A 27,967-nucleotide genomic window follows, 5' to 3' on the forward strand; every position below is an offset into this window, starting at 1 on the left:
ACTTGTCATAGGTGACTCCATAGTCAGACACACTGACGTCCCACTCACCAGGCTGAACAAGGAGAGGGTCACAGTAAGCTGCCTATCGGGCTAGAATCCGCCACATAACACAAGCACTCGGGTCACTCCACAGCAAGTACAAATATGACACAGTCATTGTCCATGCTGGTGTGAACGACCTGAGACGCACCTCCCTGGACTGCATGAAAAGAGACATAGAGGAGCTCTCTGATTATGTAGCCCAGGCAGGTATGACCCTAACCCTGAGCAGTATCCTTCCTTCACCAAGAATGATGCCACAATATAGAGACAAGATGATCAGCTTTAACAATTGGCTTAATGTCTGGTGTCATTCAAAGGGGATCCAGTGTCTGTCTGCCTGGGATGACATGCTTGACAAGCCACGCTGCTTCAAGGGACGGCTTGCACCTGTCACCCTGGGATTCCGGATATTGGCTAAGGCTCTTGCCACCCCATAGTGCCTTTTTAGGCAAGGCTCAAATTCTAAACCTACCACCCTAGAAAACAAAAATGGGAAGAAATTGAGGGTAATGCTGCTCAATGCCAGAAGTCTAAATCTCAAAATGCACGACTCGAGGCCCTTCTCAGTATGGAGAACATTGATGTCTGTGCTGTAACTGAAACCTGGTTCAAGGCTCCTGAGAGCACCCGGCACTATTAGGTTTTACCTCATATCATGCGTTCGCCCCAAAACCCGGACCACTCCACAAAAGGAGGGGTGTATCCATATTCATAAAGGATACTCACACCTCCAGGTTGGTGGCAACGCATGAAGCTTGAAACCATCCAGGTGCAACTAACCATAGGCAAAACTGCTCTACAAATTGTAGCATGCTACAGGCCACCCTCTCAAACTCAGGAACCCCACACAGCCTTCCTGAAGACACTGGAGGGTATAAATGTATCTCCAAACACCATCATATTGGGTGACTTCAACTACCCGAATATAGACTGGGAACATTACTCAAGCCCTAACTTTCTAGCCCAACGGTTCCTGGAGTTCATAAATTCAAATGCCATGGAACAGCTAGTCACTGTTCCCACGAGAGGAGAAAATATACTAGATCTCATTGTCACAAACATGGGGACAAAATGCTCCACACCGAAGTATATCCCTCATTGGTGAGATCTGATCATAAACTAATCTCACTGGAAATCCACATCCCGCCCCACCCCAAACAAAAGACCATAGTGAAGAACTTCTCTAAAGCAAACTTCACACTACTCAAGACTGGTGTGGTATCCTTCAAGGCCCCTGAGTCAGAGGAAACCACAACCCAAGCTGCAGAAGCCCTTACAAATGCCTTCTATGAACACCTCCAGGACTGCATGGATCAGGCAATCCCAAATAAAACCAAGACTCTTTCCACAAAGGGCAAACGTCCAGTCTGGTGGACCCCAGCCATTAACAAACTTTACAATAAGAGGAGAAAGCTATTACATGATAGAACAAAATCCATAAAAGGGAAGTCACCCCTGATCATTATTAGTAAAAAATACGAGCACTCATAAAATCAACTAAGGCCAATTTTGAGAGAAAAATTGCCATGGATTCAAAGGACAATCATAAGGCCTTTTTCAGCTATGTTAGGAACCTGGGTGGAAACTCACAGATATGCTCAGAATTAGTCCAAAATGATACAAAAATCACTGAACCCACAGACATTGCCAACATACTGGCAGACAGGTTCAGTGCAAACTTCACCCCTCTCCCCTAAAGGAGAGATAACTATCCCAGCCGAGTGTAGCCTCCCGGACATCTCAAATGCGCAGGTGAAAGCTGCTCTCTCTAAAGCTAAAAACACAGCATCAATGGGACCGGATGGTGTCCCCGGCTGTGTGCTACATGAGCTAAATGAGGAATTAAACCCGCACATAAGGCAGCTGTTTAATCTCAGCCTTACCACAGGATACGTGCCCAAGGAGTGGCGTGACGGCAACTGTGGTCCCACTCCACAAAGGTGGCCTCTACGGACCCTGGTAATTACCGCCCCATAAGCTTAACAAGTCTAGTCTGCAAAGCTATGGAGAGGATCATAATGGAGCTCATAAACAAAGATATAGGGGACTTGCAGACATTGGACCCGACCCAGTTTGGCTTTGTCAAGGGAAGATCATGCCTTTTGAACTTGGTCGACTTCTTGAAATAGTCACCAAGGCCATTGATGAGGAAAGGCAGTCCATACAGCCTACCTTGACCTTGCAAAGGCTTTCGACACAATACCCCACTCAGGTATTGTAGAAAAACTTACCAGCTTAAATGTAAACCCATATGTCACAAGATGGGTTGCAAACTGGCTTAAGGACAGAACCCACAGGGTTAGAGTTGCTGGCGCTGTGTCAGACTCCAAGCCGGTCACAAGTGGTGTCCCACAGGGCTCGGTCCTTGGCCCCTATTGTTTGGCATCTACTTCGCAGAAGTACAGGCCAACATGGGAGGACTTTGGCTGGCAAGGTTTGCAGATGACGGCAAGCTGGGCCATAGTGGAAAGTGCATCGGACACGGATATCCTTCAGAAGGGACTCACTGAAACAGATAGCTGGTGCCAGAGCCATGGCCTGAAGTTAAACGCCAAAAATGTATAGTCATACCCTTCGGGAAAAACAAGGTAACCCCAAGCTACCATATAGGTGGCAATCCACTAAGCACAGAAGAGGTTATCAGGGACCTGGGGACCCAGGTTGACAGTGGCCTTTCTTTGACACTCACATTGCTAAAGTGGTTAGAAAGACCTTCTACATTGCCCACCTGATCATGAAGGGATTCACATCCAGATCTAGTGAGGTCATTGTTCCCTGTACTCTTCACTTATCAGACCAATGATCGAGTACAATGCCCCATTCGGGATGTATCTCACCCGACATCTGCAGCAATTGGAGAGACCCCAAAAGTTCCTCACCAAAAGGATAAAGGGACTCCAAAATCTGTCATATGCTGCCAGATTGAAGAAACTCCAGCTCTATTCAGTCGCATACCGTCTGCTCAGAGGTGACATGTGCCTGACATACAAGGCCATGTCCAACCCGGAATTAATGGACATGCTCCACCTCAAAAATCCAAATCCACCAAAACCACTAGAGCAAGCGACTTAAACCTTAGCACAGATATAAATAGGACGTGCTGGAGGGATAGATTTATCACTCAGAGACTCCCTATGCTGTGGAATAAAATCCCGGTCCATGTGAGGCAGAGCACCTCGCTGACTCTGTTCAAGAGAAATCTAGACCTGTGGATGGGAGATTGTAGGTTTACCCCGGGAATCATCTCTGGGTCACTGCTGGACAGAGGCACAACAAACTAATGGGCACAGTATTTTTTCATATAAGGGGTGGCGTAAGCCACAATAATTTGGGCTAGGCTTATAAATGCCTTAGGGCAGATAGCCTAGTATAAACCTATGAACCTATGAACCTATAAAAAAAAAATAGAAGTTGAAGTTATGGAGTGCCTGCGAAGTGAAGGATGTGGTATAGAAGGCCTAGCACAGGTTACATCACACCAGGATGGAGTGAGTCCCCATAGTAGGGAGAAACAGGAAGATCAGGAAACATCTGAAAATGACATATGGACGTGGGAAGAAAAAGAGATTTAATATGGTGTAATATTTATGCAAGGGAGAAAGCAAAACTAACCAATACAAAAAGAGCAGCACTAAACATATTTGAAGAGAAATGCAGGCAAAGGAATCCAGACATGAACAACTTTACAATACAAAAAATAAGAAGACAGGAAAAGTAGAAAAGGAGATTAGTAATGCAGAAGTTAAAGAAGTAGAAACTGAGGTCATGGAGTACCTGCAAAGTGAAGGATTCAGTGTAGAAAACCTAATTCAGAAAGCACCACAATAGGATAGAGTAATGGATATCCAAATTAAGGGAAAATCAGTGGAACAGGAAGCAATTGCTCACGTGCCATATGAAGATAATTTGGAGCCTTCCACAGGAAACCAGTTTAAACATTCACTTGAAGCTAGACAACAAGGGAAGGAACAAGAAACTGTGGAAACTCTGATGCAGTCAATGTTGAGGAGTGATAGGCCAGTGAGTTCCCATATGATAGAGCAACAGATGGCACTGGATGAAGTTGAAGAGAAGGTGCCACAGGAAGATGCTATACAATCTTCTATAGAATGCCTGCAGGAATTGTAAAAAAGGGATATGCCCTTAGTTTGGAAGAAAATGAGCTAAGAAAAGAGTTGCTTGATTTAATAGACAGACAGATATATCAAGATCAATGAAAGAAATAGACTGCAGAAGGTTAATAAAACCCAAAACGTCAGAAGTTTGATGAAACAAATGAACACAGTAATTAGGACTGTTCATAGAGACCCATGTGACATAACAGAAATAAACTGCAGCTAAATTAATAACTGATAAAGTTCTACCACAAGAACACTGGGTAATGAGGGAAAGGAAGGGGAGAAATCGAATACCATCATAGAAATATCGAATAGAGAAAGCAGTTAAGACAAGAAGTGTCACTGTTAGAAGATTATAGAAGAGGGAATAGATAAACAAAAATACTAAGAAAAATAGATGTGATAGAAGCAATGCGCAGTATTAGAACAGACCACGATCTATCATGCAGCATTGCAAATAACAAACTAAAAATTTCAGCACAGGTGGAAAGACTTAGAAGATACAAAAATTAATATAAAGGAAAAGTGTAAAATAAGAATTTATTGATGATCCAAAAACGTTTTATAAAAAATTGGGAAATAAGGTAAAAAGAATTGAAAGACCGCCAAAAAAAGAAGAAATAGATACATTTTGGAGAAGTATCTATGAAGATCCTGTGGAACATAAAGATGCTGAATGGATAAAAGAAGTTAAAGAAAGAATTAGAAGTTCAAAGGTACAGGATATGAAATGGGATGAAGTAACAGCCAGAGAGACTGAAACAAAGTTAAGAAAAGCCTCTAATTGGAAAACCCCAGGCCCAGATGCAGTACCTAATTTTTGGATAAAGGTATTAACATCTTTGCACAAAGGTTTAGCCGTGGGAATGAACTATTTATATGCACACCCCGAACAGACACCAACATGGTTAACAGCAGGAAAAACAATGCTCCTACTTGAGTGAACCTGCAAGCTCCCCTAATAATTATAGACCAATAACTTGCCTTCCGAAGATGTATAAACTATACACAGGAATTTATGCTGACAGAGTTTATAGTCATTTAGAAGAAAACTCAATTATGGCAGTAAAACAAAGGGGCAATAAAAGAAAGTTATATGGAACAAAGGATCATTTGTTGTTAAATAAAGTCATAGTGGAGAACTGTAAAAAGGGGAAGAATCCAAGTATGACATGGATTGACTACAAAAAAAAGCATTTGATAGTATCCCACATTCATGGATAAAAGAGTGCTTAAAATTGTGTAAGATACACCCTACATTGATAGACTACATTACAGTGACCATGAAACAGTGCCAGACAACTTTGCAATTAAGCCATGATAAAGGACAAATTATTATCCCAGGAATAAAAATTCAAAGGGGGATATTCCAGGGTGACTCTCTGTCACCTCTGCTATTCTGCCTTGCCCTTAACCCATTAAGTTGTCTACTTAACAGCTTAGGCCATGGCTATAATTTGGCTCCTAGAAAACAACAAAGTGTAAAGACTTATCTTCTCTTTGTCAATGATTTAAAACTGTATAGCTCATCAGATGAGGAACTGAAAGCACAACTGCAAGTTGTCAAAACTTTTTCAGATGATATAAGAATGTCATTTGGTCTTGATAAATGTGCAAAAGCAACCTTTAAAGCAGGAAAACTGCAACATCAGGAAAACATCAGTTTGGGACAAGAACGTGATATAAAAGAACATGAGGAAGAAGTATATAAATACTTGGGAATTGATGAAGGATCAACAATAAAACATGAACAAATGCAAATAAAACTTAGTAAGAAATATTTCAGAAGACTAAATTAATCCTGAAAACAGCACTGACATCTAGGAACAAAATTCAAGCTGTAAACCAATTTGTTCTTCCTCTCCTAACTTATTTTGGAGTGATTGACTGGCCCCAAAACATGTTGGATAGATTAGATAGGAAAACAAGTAGGATGCTTCATGCTCACCAAATGATTTTTGCTTACCAAGATTATATATTCCACGTCCCGAAGGAAGGATGGGCCTCCTTGAAATTGATTATTATGTATAGATCTGCAATCGTGGGACTCCACACATAATCTGCTGACCTCACAAGACCCAAATGTAGTGAAAGTTTTGAAACATGAGGAGAATAAATTTAAGATGACTTGTCTGCTTAATCTAGTAGAGGCTTATCAGCATCAAGCAGGAAGGGAAATCAAACCAGAAGTAGATAAAAATCAGGCAGCAACTGAATGCACCAAAAAACAAAAGAAAGAATATAAGGTGAAGGATCAGAAGAAAAGGCAAGAAATGTGGAAAAAGCATAAATATATTTGCAAGAATCGAAAACTTCTGGAAGGGACCAACCAAAAAAGTAACTTCTGGAAGGGACCAACCAAAAAAGTCCAGCACAAATAGAGTGGGTTAGAAAATAAATTTTATTTCCTAAAAAGTGGCTAACCCAAAACAAACAGACCGGTTTCAGCTCAAAATAGCCTTCCTCAGGATTAATCCATACAATCACACACATTTTTTAAATAATGCATCTTAAATTGTCCGTGTCTTCCTATTGGTGCATGCCACATTAACTCTGCTCATTCAGGCCAGGTTTGAAAAGAGCTCCCACCCTTACTATCCAGCCTGATTCCTTTTCATTGAGTTTGGTATGCCACCCTGTCTTGCACATTCTATTCCCCTGAATTTTATCTATAATGGTAAATTGAAATTTGGCAGTGTGGTGGGTTAGTGTGTTTGTAAAGAGCATTTGTAAGCCTTTTATTCCTCTTGTCACTTAAATGCTCACTGATCCTAAATCTTAATGGACGTGATGTTTGTCCAACATAAAAGGCCCAATCACTACTGCAATTGCCCATGATGTTAATTGTATGTATTTTAGATGTGTTGCTGCTGATTCCTTAGTTTTAACCATGTGTGCACTTGCACTGCAATGTCCACAAGGGAGGCTGCCTGTCAACCTATCTCCAAATAACGTAGTCTGATGGATGTTAGTGGTGGAGCCCTTCTTATAATGAGTGAGATATGAGTTGATTGTCTTTCCTCTGTGATGTGAATATAAACATTGGGGGGGGGGGGGATATTGACCAATCGCTCATCGGCCAACAAAATGTCCCAATGATTATTTATAATATCTTGAAATCCATTCGTGTTACGACCATTGGTAGTAACCAAACGGATATTCTGAGATATGTTTTTATCCTGTTTCTCAAGTTTTGGTCGATATTGTAGCAGGTTCTCACGATCAGATCTATCTGCATGCATACTGGCACCATGTATGGTTCCCACCTGGTATCCCTTGCTGAGGAATCTGTTGTTTCTCCCAGAATTGTAAGCTTGATTATTGGAGCAGATGCGTTTGATACACAAAAATTGAGATTTTGGTATGTTGCGAATAATATGGGGTGGATGATGGCTAGTAGCATGGAGCAAAGTGTTGAATTGGGGAAATTTTCTGAAGGTCTCCATCTGTAATATATTATCTGAATCCCTCCTTATCAACAGATCCAAAAATGTGATCTTATTCATATCCCAATTCAAAGTAAAATGAATGCCCCATTTATTTTCATTTAGGTAATCAGCAAATTCTAGTACCTAGGAAGCATCCTATTTCCACACCATCCAGCAGTCATCTAAAAAGCGACGCCAGATGTCCATATTATCCAAAAATAAATTATGAGCAGTATCATAAATTTGCTGCTCCTCTATAATATATCCCATGAACAGGTCTGCATAAATGGGGGCAAAAGATGCTCCCATTGCAGTGCCTCTAACTTGCCAATAGCATTCGTTCCAAAAATATAAAACATTTTTAGTTAGAACGTGTTCTGTAAGACAAGTTAGTAGAGTACTGGAACCTGGTGGATAGAGGTTCGCTTTATCTAGCCAAAATTGTATGGCTTCTAAACCTGCCCAGTGGGGTATGTTCGTATAAAGGGCTGTCACATCCAAGGTGCAAAGTAGCCAACTTGGTTCAAGTTGGGTGTCCCCAATGATTTGCAGGAATTGTGCTGTGTCCTTAAGTCAGGACCTGACCAGTGATAGTAATGGTTCTAAGTATTTTGTGAGGAAGTCTGACAATGATTCCATTAGAGACCCCTTACGTGAGACAATAGGTCTAAATGGTGGTTCCTTAGGATCTTTATGTATTTTTGGGTAATAAATGTAAGTATTGTGATGTGGGGTCGGAAACTGTAAGATGATGTTTAATTTCCTGTGTGATCATGCCTTCTTCATGTGCCAGTTTTAAAAACTGGTCGATCTCTTTCTTAAACTTAAAAGTCGGGTCCAGATGTGTATGCCTGTAGAAAAGGCCATTGGATAGTTGTTTCTCGGCCTCCCTATGGTATTTCTCCCACTCCATTACGACAGCCCCTCCCTTGTCAGCATGTAGAATAACTAAATTGTGATTATTGCTGAGTTTAGTTAGAGCTTCCTGTTCATCTTTGGTTAGATTCTGTTTGGTATTTGCAAAAGTTCTGCCATGAAAATGTTTATCTTTGAGAAAACATTCCCTGAACGAGACATGCCTGTCTATAGGTGGCATGAATTGTGACTTCCGAAACCGGAAGTCACTAGATTTCTGAGTTTGATCAGTTTCTGAGAAAAACAATTTCATGTTCAAAATTCTGCAGAAATCATTTACATCATTTACCAAAACATGTTCATTAACAAAGAATGCAGGAACAAAGTTTAGTCCCTTATTCAGCAACTTTATTTCATTGTCTGTAAGATTGTATGATGAAATGTTATGTACATTGTTGCTGCTTATGATAACATTGGTTCAGAAGTTGCTGTATGTTGTGTATTGGTCCTGTGATTCCTACCCCCACGTGTCTTTTGACCCTAAAGAATCATTCATCGGTTTCCTCTTAGCTACTGGGGACTCTTGAGTGGTGACAGAATCTATGTCAGTAGCCGATGACGATTCATCACCAGAAATCATCTCTGAAAATTCAGTTCTATTCCTGAGAATAGACCTTGTCTTTTCCTTTTCTTAATGTGTCTTTAATGTGTCTAATTAAAAATGTTTTCTATTTTCGGAATGAATTCTATTGGCAAGTTAAAGGCACTGCAATGGGGGCATCTTTTGCCCCCATTTATGCAGACCTGTTCATGGGATATATAGAGGAGCAGCTAATTTATGATGTTCCTCATAATTTATTTTTGGATAATGTGAACATCAGTTGTCTAAAAAGTGACACCAGCTGGATGGTGTGGAAAGGGAATGCTTCTTATGTACTAGAATTTGTTGATTACCTAAACGAAAATAAATGGAGCATTCATTTTACTTTGAATTGGGATATGAACAAGATCACATGTTTGGATGTGTTGATAAGTAGGGATTCGGATAATACATTACAGACGGAGACCTTCAGAAAATTTCCCCAATTCAACACTTTGCTCCATGCTTCTAGCCATCATCCACCCCATATTATTCGCGACATACCAAAATCTCAAATTTTGCGTATCAAACGCATCTGCTCCACTAATCAAGCTTACACTTATTTAACAGATTCCTCAGCAGGAGATGCCAGATGGGAACCATACATGGTGCTAGTATGCATTCAGATAGATCTGATCTTGAGAACCTGCTACAATATCGACCAAAACTTGAGAAACAGGATAAAAACATATCTCAGAATATCCGCTTGGTTGCTACCTGTGGTTGTAACACAAACGGATTTTGAGATATTATAAATAATCATTGGGACATTTTGTTGGCCAATGAGCGATTGGCCAATATCCCCCCCCCCCCCCCCAATGTTTATATTCATATCGCAGAGGAAGGACAATCAACTCATATCTCACTCATTATAAGAAGGACTCCACCACTAACATCCATCAGACTACGTTATTTGGAGATAGGTTGACAGGCAGCGTCCCTTGTGGACATTGTAGTGCATGTGCACACATGGTTAAAACTAAGGAATTTACCAGCAGCAGCACATCTAAAATATATGCAATTAACATCATGGGCAATTGCAGTAGTGATTTGCTTATTTATCTAGCCAGTTGCTTTTGTTCCGCCTTTTATGTCGGACAAACCTCACATCCATTAAGATTTAGGATCAGTGATTATTTAAGTGACATGAGGAATAAAAGGCTTACAAATGCTCTTTACAAACATATACTAACCCACCACACTACCAAATTTCAATTTACCATTATAGATAAAATTCAGGGGAATAGAATGTGCAAGACAGGGTGGCATACCTAACTCAATGAAAAAGAATCAGGCTGGATAGTAAGGTTGGGAGCTCTTTTCAAACCTGGCCTGAATGAGCAGAGTTAATGTGGCATGCACCAAACACTGGCAATTTAAGATGCATTATTTAAACAATGTGTGTGATTGTGTGGATTAACACTGAGGAAGGCTATTTTGAGCCGAAACCAGTCTGTTTGTTTTGAGTTAGCCACTTTATATGAAATAAAAGTTATTTTCTAACCCACTCTATTTGTGCTGGACTTTTTTGGTTGGTCTCATATCATTGTTTCTGTCCGTGCACTTGGCCTCACTTGCGTGGTTTTGTGGATCTACAAACTTCTGGAAGAACCTCATGTTGATCAGGAATGGTTAAGGAGAGGCGAATTCAAACCAAGAGATGAAAGGTTAATACTGGCGGCCCAAGATAGTGGCTGCATACACGTTGGTTTATAAAGTCCCTTGAACATGTGGGAGAAACGGACAAATGTAGGTTTTGTAAAACCGAATTGGAAACAGTTGCACACCTCGTTGCTGGTTGCGACATACTAATGGCAGAAGGACTGTATACTGAAAAGCATAGTAATGCGGCGAGACTGTTGCAGTGGGGATTGTGCAAACATTATGATATTTAAGTGGCCGAAAAACACTGGAAACATGAGCCACAAAGCATCATAGGAAATGAAGTCTACATCACATGGAATCATCCATTACCAGCAGTTCAAAAGATTGATGCTAGAAAACCGGATATAGTAGTCTAAGATAAGAAGACAAGAGTAGCATTGATCATTGAAATTGCCACACCCGGTGACTACAGTGTCTTGCATACAGAGACACACACAGTCATAAAATATCAGGATCTGCAGGCAGAAACAAGAGCAATGTGGAAGAAAGATACCCAGACAGTTCCAATAGTAGTTGGAGCAACGGGTCTTTTAAAAAAGAATTTATAATCGCATTTAGATATGTTACCACTACATGTAACTCCATACGAACTGCAGAAGGAGTTATTACTGGGCACATTGTGGGTGCTGCGAAGAGCACTACTGGCTGACATCAAAGATTAGAACAATACTAATTCCATGAACTTTAATCATACTTTGTCTTAGGAATGGGGCCCATTGCTGTCATGGTATTAGAAAACCAAAAGACCTGGAGAAATTAAAAAAGACTGCATTTTTTTGTTGTTGTGTCTTTCGGCTTATTCCAGTTAGAAGTCGCCACAGCGGAACTCTGGTCCGCTAATGCTTGGTAGTGGATTTTTACCTGCCGAGTTACCAGCCCTGACACACAACCTTCAACGAAGGCACGCCCATTCACGCATGCCTCCACACAGAAGACGCTCTAGCTGAGAATCAATAATTTTAAATTACCAGTGTTGTCAGCATTGACAAGTGCTTGTTTACCTTTTGCTAGAGAGTACCATTTAAATAACCATACATGCATTTTACTTAGTACAGAGTCTGCAAATTGTAGTTGATATGACTTTGTAACCAAACAACTTTTTAATGCAAGTAATGGAAGGCAATATGTCAGACTGAGGGGGGTAATATATTTGCGAGTAATGTGGGTTACTGAACTAAGTGCAGATCAGACTTAGTGGGGGAGAGAGAAGGCGGCAGGTAGTTTGGTTTTGCATTTGACAGCCTTCAACAAACACTGATATAAATGCAAATTCCACACCCACTAGGGGCTACTCATTTGTCTCTGCCCCCCATGCAGTAGATGGTCTGAAAGTGTCTAGAGAAGAACTAACTAGGCATTTTTGATGCATATGAAGATAAAGTGCATCAGGTGGGGTATTGAACATGTGCAGTTGTAGTGCATCAGGTGGGGTATTGAACATGTGCAGTTGTAGTGCATCAGATGGGGTATTGAACATGTGCAGTTGTTGTGAAGGAATGGTGTGATTAGCATTGTATTTAAATCTAGTATGGCTCTTGATGGGAGTGAGTTCACATGTAGGTGAATCTCTGCAACAATGCAGCTGCAAGCAGCTTTGGAATCTTCCTCCTAAGGGTGTTAATTGGTATGAGTGGGTGTAAAATGCATTGAACTCGTCATTGCATGTTGTATGCATTAGGTGAACCTTGTGTTTGTTTGACATCCACTTTTGTCTATAGCTTTCCAGAACCCAGTTTTCAGTAATGTGAACAAGTTTAAATCTTAATTTGTCCGCGGATATTTTTGTCTAATGCAATTGAACTTTGCAAGCATTTTATCTGTACATCATTTTGTCATAACCACTTGTCTAAGTGAAAGCATTAATGGGCAACACTTGTGTTCTTCAGAAAAGCATATCTGTGCTTTGATAGTTGCCTGAATGGCCCTACATCTGATGTGAAAGGAAATATCAGGCAATTAAATCTTAACATGAGGCAGCACATTTACTCTGGTCTTTCAGATGCACTTTCATAGAGCTCCTTGTTGTTTTGAATAGTGACTTCTGTCCTGTTAAGGTAGTGATGTAAAGAAGTGTATTCCTTGCATGTGTTTGTCAGAACTGTAATTTCTCATGTACAATGGGCTACATAAACGTTCTGTTTTTGCTTGTTCATTTCTGAAGCATTTGAAAAGCAAGTGTATGAGAAGAAAATGAAAACTACACATTAAGGCATTAGAAAAAAGATGACAAAATAGGGCATGAAATTGGTTGCATACAGAGAATTTCTTTCTTTAAAATAGTTGGACAAGATTGTGACAAGGTGCTTTGGGACCTGTAAAATCTTATCAGTTTAACAAAAAGTAGTTAAACATTTCTTAAATGTGTGTACACAGATGTCACCATCTAACAGTAAATGACTTGACACTTTCTGGTTCAGAGCTTTAGACTGCTTTTGGTTATTTGTTGCTGTGTGGAAATTATGCATGTGTTCAGTTACTGAACATAGCCCTTTGAACACCTATAGCCTGACTGTTTTATGATTAACCTAGACTGATCTAGGTTTTACTTTGATGGTAAATAAGTAGCAAGTAGCAGATTACTTGCCTCACCTTGTCTCAATCAGTGGTGAGTCATTTGTTCAGGAAGAAAATCCTGTAGCTTTACATTTTAGAGATGCACATGACAGTAACCCACAAGGGTTAGTAACCACAATTTTAGAACAAATTGTTTGTGATGGTATAAATATAAATAACGTGAAAAGTAGATTATGGAAAAAAGAATCTGTCTTGATTTTGAAGTGTGGCACTTTATTTTCTGTAGGATTGAATGGGGAATGTAATTGGAAATGTATGCTTTAGTTAATTAATCATGCAAATATAATTATTAAATTGAATTCTGATTTTATGAGTGAGTGTGTTTTAAGGGATGTGGTAGGAAAATATGGTATACTCTATAAGGGCATTGTTTGCCAAAGCGCTAGAGAGCGAGAAAATCTGTTTTGAGAGAGAAAAAAATCTGTTATTTTAATGGTCTTTTTTTTTTCTTGGATTGCACTGGCCGTATTTATCATGATTATCATCATATTTTCCAATTAATCATGGTGTCATCTGCTTTTGGTTATTTGTTGCTGTGTGGAAAGTGTGCATGTGTTTAGTAGTTGAACATAGCCCTTTGAACACCCATGGCTTGACTTGTTTTATGATTAACCTAGACTGATCTAGGTTTTACTTTAATGGTAAATAAGTAGCAGATTACTTGTCTCAATCAGTGATGAGTCATTTGCTCAGGTTTGCACTGTTTAGTATTTTTAAACCAGTGAGTTGCAAGTGGACCCCTTTCTAATCCCATGACACAAGGAGTTCTGTTCTGATTATCTGAGGTACTTATTAACCTGTCAGTGATTAGTACTGGTATATAATCCTCCATCACACGTAGTCTGATGCCTGCATGTGTACTGAGTTGGGAGAAGCCACACACTCAAACACACAAGTTTGGTTTTCATAGATGTCTGCATCACAGGAGAATCCCTTAGTCCAGTAGTTCTGACAAACTGGAGGGTGTGATTTATTTATTGTGTGGCTGTGTTGTTTACTGTAGCTCATATATTTTAGAACTGCAAGCTGCTGATTATAAAAATGATCTTTCTTTTATATTACAGCCTTTCCTAGATGCAACATGTAGCTCAGGTGAACAGACCTTATGCATTCCATGAAGAAGGTGTGTTGCTGCTGAGGGTTAGTTTGTATATGTGTCTGTGTGGATTACCTCATCTTCAGTGTGCTATTTTATTCAGATCTTCTTAGAAAGTCTAGGAGTATAATTTCAAGGTGGTAAATCGGATATAGGTTATGGTTTGCCATATATAGACAAAACTATAGTGATTAGTAAAACTTAATCAAGAGAAAGTTGCTGTCCCGTAGAGTGCACAAGAGTTGTTTGAAGCACTAGTTGTGTTTATAACATGTATCAATGACATTATGGAAGATGTAGTGATGCTGAGAGTTGTGACAACATGGGCAGAATGGGAACGTGTTTGGGTACCTAATATGAATGAGTGGAATCAGTCTTTAAATATGAATCTGGTATGGCCAGTAGGAAATGGGCAGTGATTAAGTAAAGCAGCTGCAGAAACAAATGACTTGACAGGTAATTGAAAAAAAAAAACTGCTGTAATATCAATTTTAGGGTTGTATTTGACACACTTTCTGCAGGAGTTGAACTGCACATGTTTGTAACATCACAGTCATATTTTTTATGTTGCCATCGGGTAACTCAAACTCCAAAAAGTCCCAATTGTCAATTGAATATTTGATTTAGGTTTAGCATCTGTCCTTGTGCAATGGGTAACTGTGAAGATTTTGTTTTCTGTAGTCCTAATCTTGGTATAAAATTGTTACTCTATGTAGCTTCCACCTACAGGGTCTTGTATTTTTCCAGACAGCACATATTTTAGCATTGGGTGCAAGGGGACTTGTAAGGCTTACCAAGTCCCTCTGCTCCTCCTTGTCCTCACTTTTATGCAACTCTTGTAGTTCAGATCTGCATCTTAATGCATGTATGAATCCTTTTTAAATTATCTGCTTAGAAGCAGAGCTTTGATTGCTCTTTTTGTCACCATGTTGTGAGTCAGTACTTTCATTGGCATTACGTCTATTGTCAGAGAGACCATTTTGTCTGGGAGAGGCTTACAAAGTTGAGAGTCTTAGACTGTCACTATATACTCCTTGGACTTTGTTTGGAGGACCCCACATAGGGGAGCTAAGAGTGCAGTGGACCTGGGACAGGGCATTCAGAAAAAAGTGTATCAACATGAGACAGGTGATGGCAGTTAACACTAGCCATCAAAGCCTTGAAACACACTTTGTATGAATGTTGCAAATATTAATAGTCAATATCACTGTGATGTGATATCAAGAAGCAATGGAGAATGGTCTTATCGACTATGCAGACTAGCTGTGCAGGTATGAGGAGCTGGCCCAGGACACAGTCATTTCTATCGCAGAAAAATATATTGACAGAACATTTGAGCAGAACAAGACTTAGACCTCAATTAATGGATTTTAAAAAATAAATTATTGTTTGATATAAACTACAAGTGGGATTTGCTAGAAACAGACCTTTTTACTTCTACATAAAACAAGCAAGTATTGCACCAGGGCACCCACAAGAAAAGTAACAGATGTCTTCTGAACTTCTTGAGCAAGTATGTGTCTTTGTGTTTTTTCCTCCCTTGATCTGCAGAATATTACAAAAGACAAGGGAGGAGATTCCAAAAATGCCACTGATAGGACTATTTTAGCCCAGCAAGCATTGGTTCTGCCATCTGCTTAGTCTGGTGATGCGAAACAGACTGTTTAGCATGTGGATCTCCAACCCAGAACAAGGAGAGTCTGCTGTCCAGCCAGACTTGCATACACTGAGGCTGACAGTGTGGATGATCTACCACTCATCTTTCCCAGGTTTTTGTTCTTTGAGGATGTGCTGCACAATTTGTGAGGCCAGGAAACCAGCACTAGAAAATCTTGTATAGCAAAGTGGAAGTAGTTCTCCCTGTAGTGCTGAGACAGAGGACATGACCTAGAATAATTTCATAATTTTCTAGTCCTCACCTGCCAGACCTATACAAAGCAGGGTTCTTTTCATGCCTCTGTGTGAAAGTGCATGCTTTGACCACTTCTGTCTTTCTGTGTCTAGAACCCACCTTTTCTCCTAATTGTCAGTGAAACAGTTCTTACTTGAAAGGGGTGCTGCATATGAGGCCACATTAAAAAGAGATTACTCCACCATGGAATTTTAATTTTGTACTGGAGAAGTTTACTGTGTCCCATTTTGAGTCAGCTACTTCTTCCTCTGGTTAAGTTTGTCTTGTAAAGCTGTCCTTTTTGTAGCTTTTCCATCAAGGCAGATGTCAGAATCGTAGGTTGTCACATGTAGGGAACCCCCTGTTGGTGTTTCAGAAGAATAGAGCCAGCCTCCATACCAACACTTCCCTTGTGCCAAAAGTGGACTCAGGACTTTAATTAAATCTATTCATATTCCTCTGTTTTCCCTTCCATCAAAAAAGAGGGGGGTGAACAATCTTACATTCTCTAGATGGGCACAGACAGTTAAAGTTTTACTTAGGAAAAAGGGACAGCTCTTTATTGTCTTTGCTAAAAGCAGATAAGGAAAGACTGTGAGTAACCAAACCATATCCAAGTGATAACGCATTGCATTTTATTGCAGTCATTATAGGAAACTTACCAAACAATGCAATATTTCATTCAACCAGGACAAGTAGCTACCACTATAGACTTCTTCAAACAGGTGGTTACACAGGACATTTTGGATGAAGCCACCTGGTCATCTCTCCACAAGTTTGCTAGGCATTGCAGCTTAGCCAATATTTCCAAAGCCAGAGCAGGATTTGCAATGGCCATTGTGCAGGGCCTTGTACATATATCACCACAGCAGACCAGCCACCCTCTCTTTTCTAAGCTCTGGAAGTCATCCCAAGCATTAGTACTGCAAAAGTGCCTCATCACAACATAGTACAGTTATCTAGAAGCTTACAGTAAATGTAGATGTTTGAGCAAATTCACTGTTGCACTACAGTTCCCTCCCTTTTTCTCCTCTAGCCATGACATACCTTTGTCTGGGATGTCTATCCAGACTTCACTCCCAACTGACTGACTTATTCCTTTTCCCTCCAAGTCAGGCATCCCCATTCTGAGAGGTAAGCAGCAACCTCCACTGGCTTGAAGGTTCTTTTGGTTGTTCTCTTCCACCTAGGATGAGTTATCCTTGAGTTTGTCATGTTGTGACTCCTAAGAGCAATTCCTGAGCCTGCTAGGTCAGGGAAGATGTAAAGATATTGCTGTCAGACATTCCTTTATATATCTGATGCCTTCATGTTGGCAGGGAAGGGAGTCTGCTTGGCCGAGATGAGGAAGAAAAGAGCTGTGGTATTTGTGCTCGTCATCTGGCTTCAAGTAAGGAGTCCTAAGAGTCAGTGTTCCAGCAGTGAATTTGCTCAAACATATGTTTATGTTAAGTTCCTACATATCTGTATTTTTTTCATACAGTTTACATCTCAGGTCAGCAAAACTTGGCAAACACTGTGCTGAAAACTAGCAGGTTCTCTTGTATGGCTTCTAGGTTATATGCATGTTCCTTTGAGAGGAAATTACAGTCATCCAGTAACTAAATAGTCCCTATTTAAGTAGGTCAGGGCTCACTCTGACAGTTCTCCAGGTTATCCCTGTTGTGTTTTTCAGAAATTTTCTATGTTTCATGGTCATATACGCTTTCTGAAAGCGATAACCAGTTAGATGCCCACTCCTGGGGCAGGATTTGCATCTGGATTTCAACATGTAATGCTGTCGGCCATCCTCTGATATGAAGCCTCTGTAATGTATTCTCTTTTGTACTTTTTCAGTACATATGTAGAATCCTAATTCATTTTAATGGTAAAAGTACAAATAGGATAATTTCTGTATGATGGATTTCGTGTCTTCTGTTTCTCTGGTAATATGTCCATAGTAACATTTGCAGGGCATGTACTTTTGCTCTCCCCTTCCTCTTTACTCTAGGTAGTTTGGACTTTGTGTAGAGATGCTTGTCAGTACTGATGGGCACAAATGATTGTATAATAATATGTAAAAGACAGTTGCGTTATTCAATCTTACATTTCAAACAAGTACATGTGCCTTTAGCTGTTGGACTATGCTCATGGATTTTGGAGTAGCTAGCCTTCTTTCTATGACTCCTTTAGCCTGCCACAGGAAAAAACATGGTCTGTCTGCCTCATCCTGGAAGACAACATGCACGCAGACATGCAAACACACACATGTTATTTGGCTTTATAGCATTAGGGGACAGAAATATGCCGGGGAGATTTGAACCTGTAAAAGGAGTGCAAGTGTCCCCCCCCCCCCCGCCCCCATTATTTTTATTTATTTATTTTTTTTTTTTGTGTGTGTATGTTAAATTGGAGAAATGTTTTTCCACTTAATTATAGCAGTTTTGAAGTTTTGAGCAGTATTCTCATTTCCTAACTAGACTGCACAAGCTGTTATTTACAGATACGGTGATAATACATGCTGATATCTCATCATTAGTCTTTAGAAGCTGGAAATTGTGAGCTGACTTGCAATTATCTCCTGAAAGATGAAAAGAAAAGTGTAGTGAGATGATCAGAAAAGGATACAGTCTTAACATCTGGAAGCCTTTTCAAAACCCTTTCTGGTCTCTCAAAACTTTGTCTCAGCAGTCTGGCATTAGTTAAATGAAAAGAAATGTGTGATTCAGGGAAGGAAAGAATGTTTATGAAACTGGCAGCAAAGGTTGAAACTTTTTGTTACATAACCTGTTTTTTTTTTTTTTTTTTTTTTTTTTTTTTTTTTTTTTTTAACTGTACTGTCTTTCCCCTGAAAATTCCTGAAACATATGTATCGGATGGGAGGTGTTAAGCCAGTATTTTTCTAAGAACTTGTGCTTTTTTAATTAGTTTGCAAATTTAAAATGCTTTGAAGTTTAATTAGAAGTAGCAGTTAGTCTCAAAACTGGAGAGGAAAAAATAGCATACAACATTCAGTTTTAAGCGTTACTCTGTCTTTGTCTTCCCACTGTGCTATTATGTGTACCTTAGGAAACCCCTAAATTGAAAGCTGAAGCAATTTAGTAGGCCCTTCAATGTAACATTCCCATGGTATTATAAGTGTAAGCTGTATATTGGCCCCAGCGTGTCAATGACAAAACAGCTAAGCCATTAACTGGTGATGAGGGCTTGGTAAATTATTTGTCTGATTTGTGTTTTGGCTTTTTATAAAGGGGGGTTATACTTTAAGGGCCCCTTTACAGTGCGTACAACTCTTGGGTGCATTTTTTGTGCCCTTTCATTGCATATTTTGTTTGTCTTATGGTCCACTGCCCCTTTGGTTTCACAAACTTTGTACACCTGAACCAGGCCTAATGGGTGTATATACCCGTAGGACTCTCAGTTCTTTCTGTTTGCCTCATTAAGTTCAGGTCTCCTAACATAAATTGTAAAGTTTCTATGTTCAATGTTCATAAAAAGCATAGAACTTCCAAGTGAATGTATAGACTTTGAGTGAGGGACCTTTGAGTGCTTAGTACAACACGAACCAGTTTTAGAAGCTACCTAAAGATCCTTGGCAGAAGCATGAAATGGAAGACGTAAGGCAGCCAGAACCCAGGCCTGACTTCTCTTCAGAATCCAGTGTACCCATTGTGGCCTCTAATCCTTTAAAGCTATGCTTGTTGTTCTATTTCTCACTTGCTAGATGGACCACACCTGGAAATTTACTCATAAATTACAGACCTTGAGCATGACTGATGCACCCCTCTCCCTTTCAGCAGGTGAAGTTGGTGCCCCTCAGATGAGCCAGACCATCTGTTTCCAAGACCTGTTTTTAGATTTTAAATTGGCTGTAATATGGGGATTAAATTTACCTTCATATCACCCCCCCCCCAAATTGTTTTCCAACTATTCTTGAGGTGGCCTGTACTGATGCACCCCTTTCTGTTTTCCCCATCACACATGCTGCCCTTTTTTGTCTGTTAGCAGTGCTGTGAAAGTTGACTAGTTGGGTAAATGAAAGCACAGTTCAGTATTTAAGCTTGATACTCTATTGCTAGTTTCTATGTACTGTTTTCTGTTTCTCTTCCTTCCAAGCACGTTTCCTGTCGCATTCTTGGACAACATCAAATTCAGTATGTATGATATACAAGGCCCCTGCTATCTATCCCTCTGCCCCGTCCTTCTTGTATGGAATGGGTGTAACAGTTTGACAAGTGGGTACTAGCTGGAGAAGCCACCTCCTATCCCCAGTTCTTTGACCATAGCAGAGAACAGAGTTTGAAAGGATGTAGGTCCCATACTGAAAATGTTAGGACAGCATGTTGTTTTCTTGTAGCTGTTATGCTTGAACAACTCTTTATTTGAAGAATGAATGAGGCTTATAAACTTCAGTATATAGTGGCATTGTCCCTTGTTCTTCTCAAAAGCAGTGTATTTAGCTCGAGTAAAAAAAGATCTGATGTTGTTAATCTTCATTCATTCCTTACCGATGAGTGTCTGTTCTGTCCTTGGAACTGAGTAGGCCTTATAACAAGCTCGTACCAGCAAAAAAACTCTTGAGCTAAGCCTTTACCCATAGTGCTGCTCTCCCTGTTACCTCATATCTCGTTTGCTGTAGCTGAAAAGCTGTGTCAAGCCAGCACTCGGCTAAATACTTAAAGCTTTTTGATATTAAAACTGTTTTCTGAATAATTTTCCTATCTTTTTTCATTCTCATACCTTTCTGTAGTCTATCATTACTGTACCCATTATTTAACTATCTCTTTTCAACTACCTTCTCAGTATTTAAGTACCATTGGTGGTATGGCCTTTTTCCCTTACTATCTGAGGTAAAATTTTAAATACCATTGTTGGTATTTGCCCTCCCTCCCTTCTCTCTATCTCTTTCTCTTAAAAATAAATTTGTGGTTAATTTGGATATACTGTTTGTACACTATGTCAGAAAAAAGGAACATCAGGTTTCAAACAGTGCAACTAGTGTGGTCGTAATATGCCATATTGTGACTTGCATGTGTCTTGTGTATATTGTTTGGGGGTTCCTCATCTTTCACTCTAAACTCCTTGTACCATTTGCCAAGGGTTCAGCTCTCGAACCCTTAATGAGAGAAAAAATAAGTTGATTTTTGAAGGGCCTCCTTAAGTCGCCCTTCTCAGAGGCTGTTTCTGCATCGGAGGGCTCACCACCTCCTGGAAAAGAGAACAAAAAGAGATTGCATTTGGTTCCTTCTTCACCCTCTGGTGAGAAGAATTGGGAACCAGTGCAAAAAGTACCAAAGTTGACTTTGTCTGCTCTAGAGCCGAAATTGGCTTCTACGGCACCGTCTTCTGTGCCATCTACAAAAATTGGGTCATCTGCACCTGTACAGCACCGACTGTGTCTATGGCACCGATATTGCCTAAATTGCAAATCTGTACCTCGGTGCCATCTTTAAAGATTTTGACAATGGTCATGGCACCGACCAGATCCATGACACCAAGCTTGCCTGCAGTGTCTGTCTCGTCGGCACCCATACCTGACATCCTCCCATACAGGTCTACAGTCTCGAGACCGTGGTGCAGCTACACCATTCTGCATGGACTCGATACTCCCTTATGGTGGATCCTTTCTTGGGGCAACAGTTTAGCCCTTTCTTAGAACGTCCTGACTCCCCATCAGGGATATCTACTAGCGACCAGGAGCCTCTCGGAATTAGATGTGATGAGTCTTGTGGACCAGCTGCTGACGGCCAGAGGGATTGTTACACCTTCCAAAACTCCCCTCCCATCTGGACTTGGGAGTCTATCTCCACGACTCCAACTTATTCTCCTCCTTTGACCTCCTTGCAGACTTCGAAGTTCTCGGCACCAACACCCTTTACGATTCCCATGCCTTTGGCTTCACTGGTGGATCTCACCGTGGTTCCGGAGCTGACCCTTTGGCCTTCGACTCATTTGGAGCCGGGTCTTCCCCAGGTTTGGGACTAGACTGCAGGCTCCAGGGTGCCTGGTACAGCACCAGCGTTTTGTATGGCGCTGTCTAGCATGGTTCCAGGAGTCCTGCATTCTTACTGAGTAGGTTCATTGGAGTGGGGTGTGACGTGACCCTGGTTCCGAGGTTGTCCTCCTCTGTTCCGGGCTCCCATCCCTTTTCAGGCTGAATTGCTTTCCAGGTGAGGCTCTTGCCTCTGTAGGCAAACGTCGGCATTGGGACACCAAATATGTCCTTCCTCTGAGCCACAGCTGACACAGACCACTGTACTGGGACATAGAGCACAAGAGCCTCAGGATACCCTACCACAGGGTGCCCCCCTCTTTGGAGTCCTCATCAGAAACTCCTGCTGAAGAGTTACCATGTAAGAGGACATGCAAGAGGAAGCACATGGACTCCCCTGAGGAGACCCTCACTGAGGATACAAACTGTAATGAAGGGGAAGGGTCCCCACGGTTGCCCCCTGATGGTGTCTCCTTTGGAGACATCCTGGAAATCCTGAAACAGAGGGGTGACGAAGTCCACTAACGCTTCCTCTGAGGAGTCCGTATTCCTGCAGGCCTTTTGTGCTCGACCCTCTACTTCCTGGGTGACCCCGCCTGCAGATGAGTTGGTTCAACTCATCGTGCAGTCGCATGGAAGAGTCCTGATACTGTTGAACCAATCCCATGGAGACCAGACAAGCTTTTATCTCCTCCTGAGCAACATCCACACTGGTCCAAGAGTCTTCCTGTAGATGCTTTGGTGGTGGCGGCTGGCAGTAAGACGGAGCTTGCCAAGGGAAGCCAGACTGTCCACCCCCCCCCCAAACAGGGAGTCTCAGGTGGTGGACAGGTTAGGGAAGTGAGGTTTCGAATCATCGACCTTTGCTGTTAGGTCTTTGAACTACCTGGCACATTTCACTAGGCTTCATGGAGACTTGGTGTCTGAAATCTGTAAAACCTTAGCAGGAGCAGTCTCTGACAAGGTACATGATAAGGTTGCCTCACAGCTTGCTACCCTGGAATCCATATCTGACTCCTCCATGCGTTTGATTTCCCACGCTACTGAAGGAACGGCTAGAGCAGTGGGTTCAGTTGTTGGCATGAGATGTCACGCCTGGATACGCATCTGTGACTTTGCTATCCCCTTTAAGTCTTCCTTTCTGAACGCTCCAGTGGAAGCTTCTTCACTTTTCAGTCCAAAAGTAAAAGACACATTGGCCAGGTATGAGAAGGATGGCAAGATCCTGTGTGGTGTGGACGTACATTTATCCACCCCTCAACGTCTCTGCTCAAGGAACCAGAAGAGTGGAAAGATGTGGCACAAGAAATCTCAGGGTCCTTTTCATGATGCATGTGGCAAGTTTACTCCCTGGGGCAGAGGGGGTAACTTTTCTGGAAGGCGCCCCTACAGAGGCAGAGGGGGGGTCCATGTAACCAAGGGTCCAGAGATTCTTTCTCTGGACAATCTTATCAGTGATCCTGAGGAGCGGCTCGATTGTTTTCCTCTGGGAGGATGATTTTTCCTGCACCTTTCTGCCTGGCTGACAATAACTACAGATTTTTGGGTGCAGCAGATCATAACCAGAGGTTATCACGTCCCATTCAATCTTTACTCAAAGTCTTCAAGAAGAATTCCCAACGTTCCACCCAGTCAAAGGGAAACAGCAGCACAGGAAATACAAAAGCTGCTACAAAAAAAGTCATCCAGACAGCCCCGCTAAACCTGACAGGATCTGGATTCTACTTAAGATTCTTTTTAGTTCCCAAAAAAGACAGGGGACCGAAGACCAATTCTAGGTCTCAACATCCTGAACATATTTGTCAAACAGGAAAAATTCCGAATGGTCACGGTTCAGACTATCCTTCTGTTCTTGCAGAAAGACTATTTGATGTGCTCAGTAAATCTTCAGGATGCGCATTACCACATACCAATGGACAAGTGCTCCAGAAGATTCCTTCACTTCTGATTAGGTGCCAATCACTTCCAATTCCACGTGCTGCTCTTCAGATTGTGTACAGCCCCCAGAGTGTTCACCAAGTGCATGGCAGTGGTAACAGCTCACTTGAGACTTCAAGGATTCTGGGTGTTTCCATATTTAGATGATTGGCTCCTCACCTCCCCCACCAAGCATCTACTGGAGATGGCTCTAAACTGCACTCTCAAACTAGCAGAATCCCTGGGAATCTCAATAAACTGGAGAAAGTGCAGGTTGATTCCCTCTCAAACCTTGGAATTTATAGGGGCAATTTTCAATACACATGCTTGTCTAGTCTCTCTTGTGGACCACAGATTACACAGGATAAGATCCCAGATCAGGGTGATACTCTTTCAAAACCTTGTCTGTGCTCGGGCAATTCTTCAGCTCTTGGGCTCCATGGCAGCATCAATTACCATAGTGCCCTTAGCAAGACTACACATGAGAATTTTTCATTAGCTCCTACTAACACAGTGGTATTCCTTGCACCATCCTTTGTCCTTTTAGATACATATAACGATGCAAATAGGATCTAATGTGGTGGATGAAGCTAGATGAACAGCTATGGAGTCGCCCCTTCTGCCCACCTCAGCCCAGAGCCACAGTGACCATGGACACTTCCCTGATAGGGTGGGGGGGTTACCAAGGGGAGACTGTCCAAGGCATTTGGTCAGACATAGAGGCCAATCTGCATGTCAGTGTCCTAGAACCGAGGTCTGTGCTTCTAGCATTGCAAGCATTTCAATCCACCCTTCCATCAGGGACAATTGCTATACAGTCCGACAACATGTCAGTAATCTGGTACATCAACAAACAAGGGGGAACCAAGTCCTACCCATTGTGTCGAGAGGCCATGAGAATTTGGCAATGGGTGATGGCTTCCGACCACTTTCTGATAGCAATGTATATTCCTGGGGTTTCCAATGTGATTTCAGACAAGCTGAGCAGATGTATCCTACTGCCTCATGAGTGTTCCCTCATTCCAGTTGTGGCAGTGAAGAACTTCAGTCGCTGGGGTCATCCTTGCTGCGATCTTTTCGCTTCCCTACTAAACAACAAATGCAGCAGCTACTTTGCCCTAATTCCCACACAGCGGGAATCCCCGAGGGATGCTCTGATACACGATTGGCCCACGGGACTTCTGTATGTCTTCCCTCCCTTCCCCATTGATTCCCTTTGTTCTAAAGAAGGCCCTTCGTCTGAGAAGCAAGGTAATCCTCATTGCCCCTTACTGGCCACAACAAATACGGTTTCTCTTCCTTTGGCCTCACCTAGTACACCAGCCTTGGATACTGGATCCAACTCCGGAACTGATCTCTCATCTGCAAGGGATGACGCATCCCAACCTTTCCAGTCTAAAGCTGAAAGCTTGGTTTCTCCACTTCCGGTAATAGCCAGGCAGAGTAACCTTTCCTCTTCTGTACATAATATTCTTCTTGCCTCACATAAACCACCCACCAGGAAAATCTATCTCAGCAAATGGAAGAGATTTCTTATTTGGTCCCAGCAATAGAAACTAGATCCTTGTTCAGCTCCTGTTGATTTGGTTTTAGATTATCTCTCAAGTCTTCTACAGTCAGGAGCTTTATCTCTGAAATCTTCTACAGTCAGGAGCGGCAGCCTCCACAATTCGAGTCCATTTGGCTGCAATTTCAGACTTTCAGGACGGTTTCTAAGATTCATCCCTAATCTCCCATCACCTCTGCAAAACCTTTTTAAAAGGGGTCTCGTACATCAGACTACCTTTCAAAGAACTGATGGACCCTTGGGATTTAACGCTGGTGCTACAGTCTCTGACACAACCACCTTTTTAACCTGCAGATTCTTGTGATATGAAGTTTTTGGCCTGTAAGTCCGTGTTTTTAGTAGCCATAACTTCAGCTAGATGCATATCTGAGCATCGGACCTTATGTATCAAGTGTCCTTATATGATCTTTCATAGAGATGGAGTATCACTCCAGACTTAACCACTCCTTCATTCCCAAAATTATCTCAGAATTGACAGTTAACCAGATGATTGACATTCCTGTCTTTTTTCCAAACTATTCAAATAAAGAGGAATACTGCCTTCATTTGTTGGATACACATAGACAATTAAATTTTTATATGCACACAACAGAACCAGTACGTAAATCAGACCAGTATTTTGTGTCTTTCTCAGGTCCAAAATTGGGGGAATCCTGTTTCTAAAGTGGATTTATCTAAGTGGTTGAGAAACTGTATATCCTTCATTTTCCAAAAGAATAATATTCCTCTACCAAGCAAGGTCAAAGCACACTCAGCCAGATGAACAGCAACCTCTGTAGCTTTTCATTCAAGGGCTTCAGTGGATTATATCTGTGCAGCTGCAACCTGGTCTACTCCCCATGCCTTTATTACTCATTACAAATTGGACCTGGTCTCTAGGGGAACAGCATCCTTTGGTGCAATGGTACTCGGGAACATTCTTCCGTAAGGGCCTCCCAGGACATAAAGTAGCTAGGGACTCCATCCCATCAGTAAGGAATGAGTGAAGATTAACAACATCAGATAAAGAAGTTATGTTCTTACCATAACGTTCCGTCTGTGTTTATCTTCATTCATTCATTACGTCCCACCCACCTTCCCCCTCCAGAGGCTCCTGGAGGATCAGATTAGATCCTAATCCTGTTTATAGGGTTTCTGCTCAGAAAAAGCCTTTGCTTTCCTATCATGGGCAAACTCGATCTGAGGTAACCGGGAGAGGGGCACTATGGGTAAAAGCTTAGCTTGAGAGTTTTTTTGGCTGGCACGAGCTTGTTATAAGGCCAACTCTGTTCCGAGGACAGAACCAACACCCATCAGTAATGAATGAATGAAGATAAACAACACAGCTGGAAAGTTTTGGTAAGAACATAACTTCTTATCTGAAGTAGTTAACTTAATTTTATCTGCAACCTGTGGGTATACGGATCCATATCGGATCCGAGCCGGCAACTTTTTTTCTAGCATCTGCTCCAAGCTCCGAGCTCCTCCCCTTACCCATAATGCCCTACCATCTCCTATCTTCCCTCAGATCTCGTTTGCCACGCGAGTAGTGTGCATCGTGGTCTCCTTTGCTCTGAGCTCAGGGATAGTAAGTAGAAATTTTTTGCTGATATCTAGGTGTGCTTGACTAGGATTTCCCTTCCTCCCTTTCTGTAGTATCTCGTTTGGTCATCGGTGTTAAAAAAAAAAAAAAACAAAAACAAAAAAAAGTTTCTTGTGTAGAGTAGTAGTTAGGCCTGCCCTTCCCCTACCTGTGTGTGTGTGGTTTTTGGAGAGGTAGTGCTTGTACCTTGGAGTGCAGGACTATGGCTGACCAGCCAAAGCCTGTTTTCATAAAATGTACTGAGTGTGGCCATAAGTTTTCCCCGGCCGATGGTCACACACTCTGTGTGTGATATGCTTAGGAGTGGCACATTTGTCCACTCAATGTGCTGTCTCTGCAGGTTTTAAGTAGGGCCCTTAGGGATCATAAGGCCAAGCTAGTTGCCAAAGGCCTTCTCCCTGCTGCCATGCTGGAATCTGCCTCAGCCTCGGTCTCTAATGTACCACCTTCCACCCAGACAGGGACTCAACCTCCCTCTTCGTCTGGCAATGGGTCTTCAAAGGACAGATCTTCAGTCAGCGAGTCTGACAAAGAGAAGGAAAAAGAGAGAGAGAAGGAAAAGGAAAGGTGCAGAGAGGAAAGGGAGAAAAAGGACAGGCATCGTAAGATGTCCCCAGACAG

At 41.6% G+C, this 27,967-nt stretch overlaps 1 protein-coding gene across 1 annotated transcript in view; it reads left to right on the forward strand.

Annotated features, from left to right (window-relative positions):
- The window catches only part of LOC122804274 (serine palmitoyltransferase 2-like), a 410,002-nt gene that overhangs the window by 72,206 nt on the left and 309,829 nt on the right, over positions 1–27,967 (forward strand). The window lies entirely within an intron of this gene.

This window comes from Protopterus annectens, chromosome 6.part0, assembly GCF_019279795.1.
Source record: "Protopterus annectens isolate FY-2018-M chromosome 6.part0, PAN1.0, whole genome shotgun sequence".
NCBI classification, from domain to species: Eukaryota; Metazoa; Chordata; order Ceratodontiformes; family Protopteridae; genus Protopterus; species Protopterus annectens.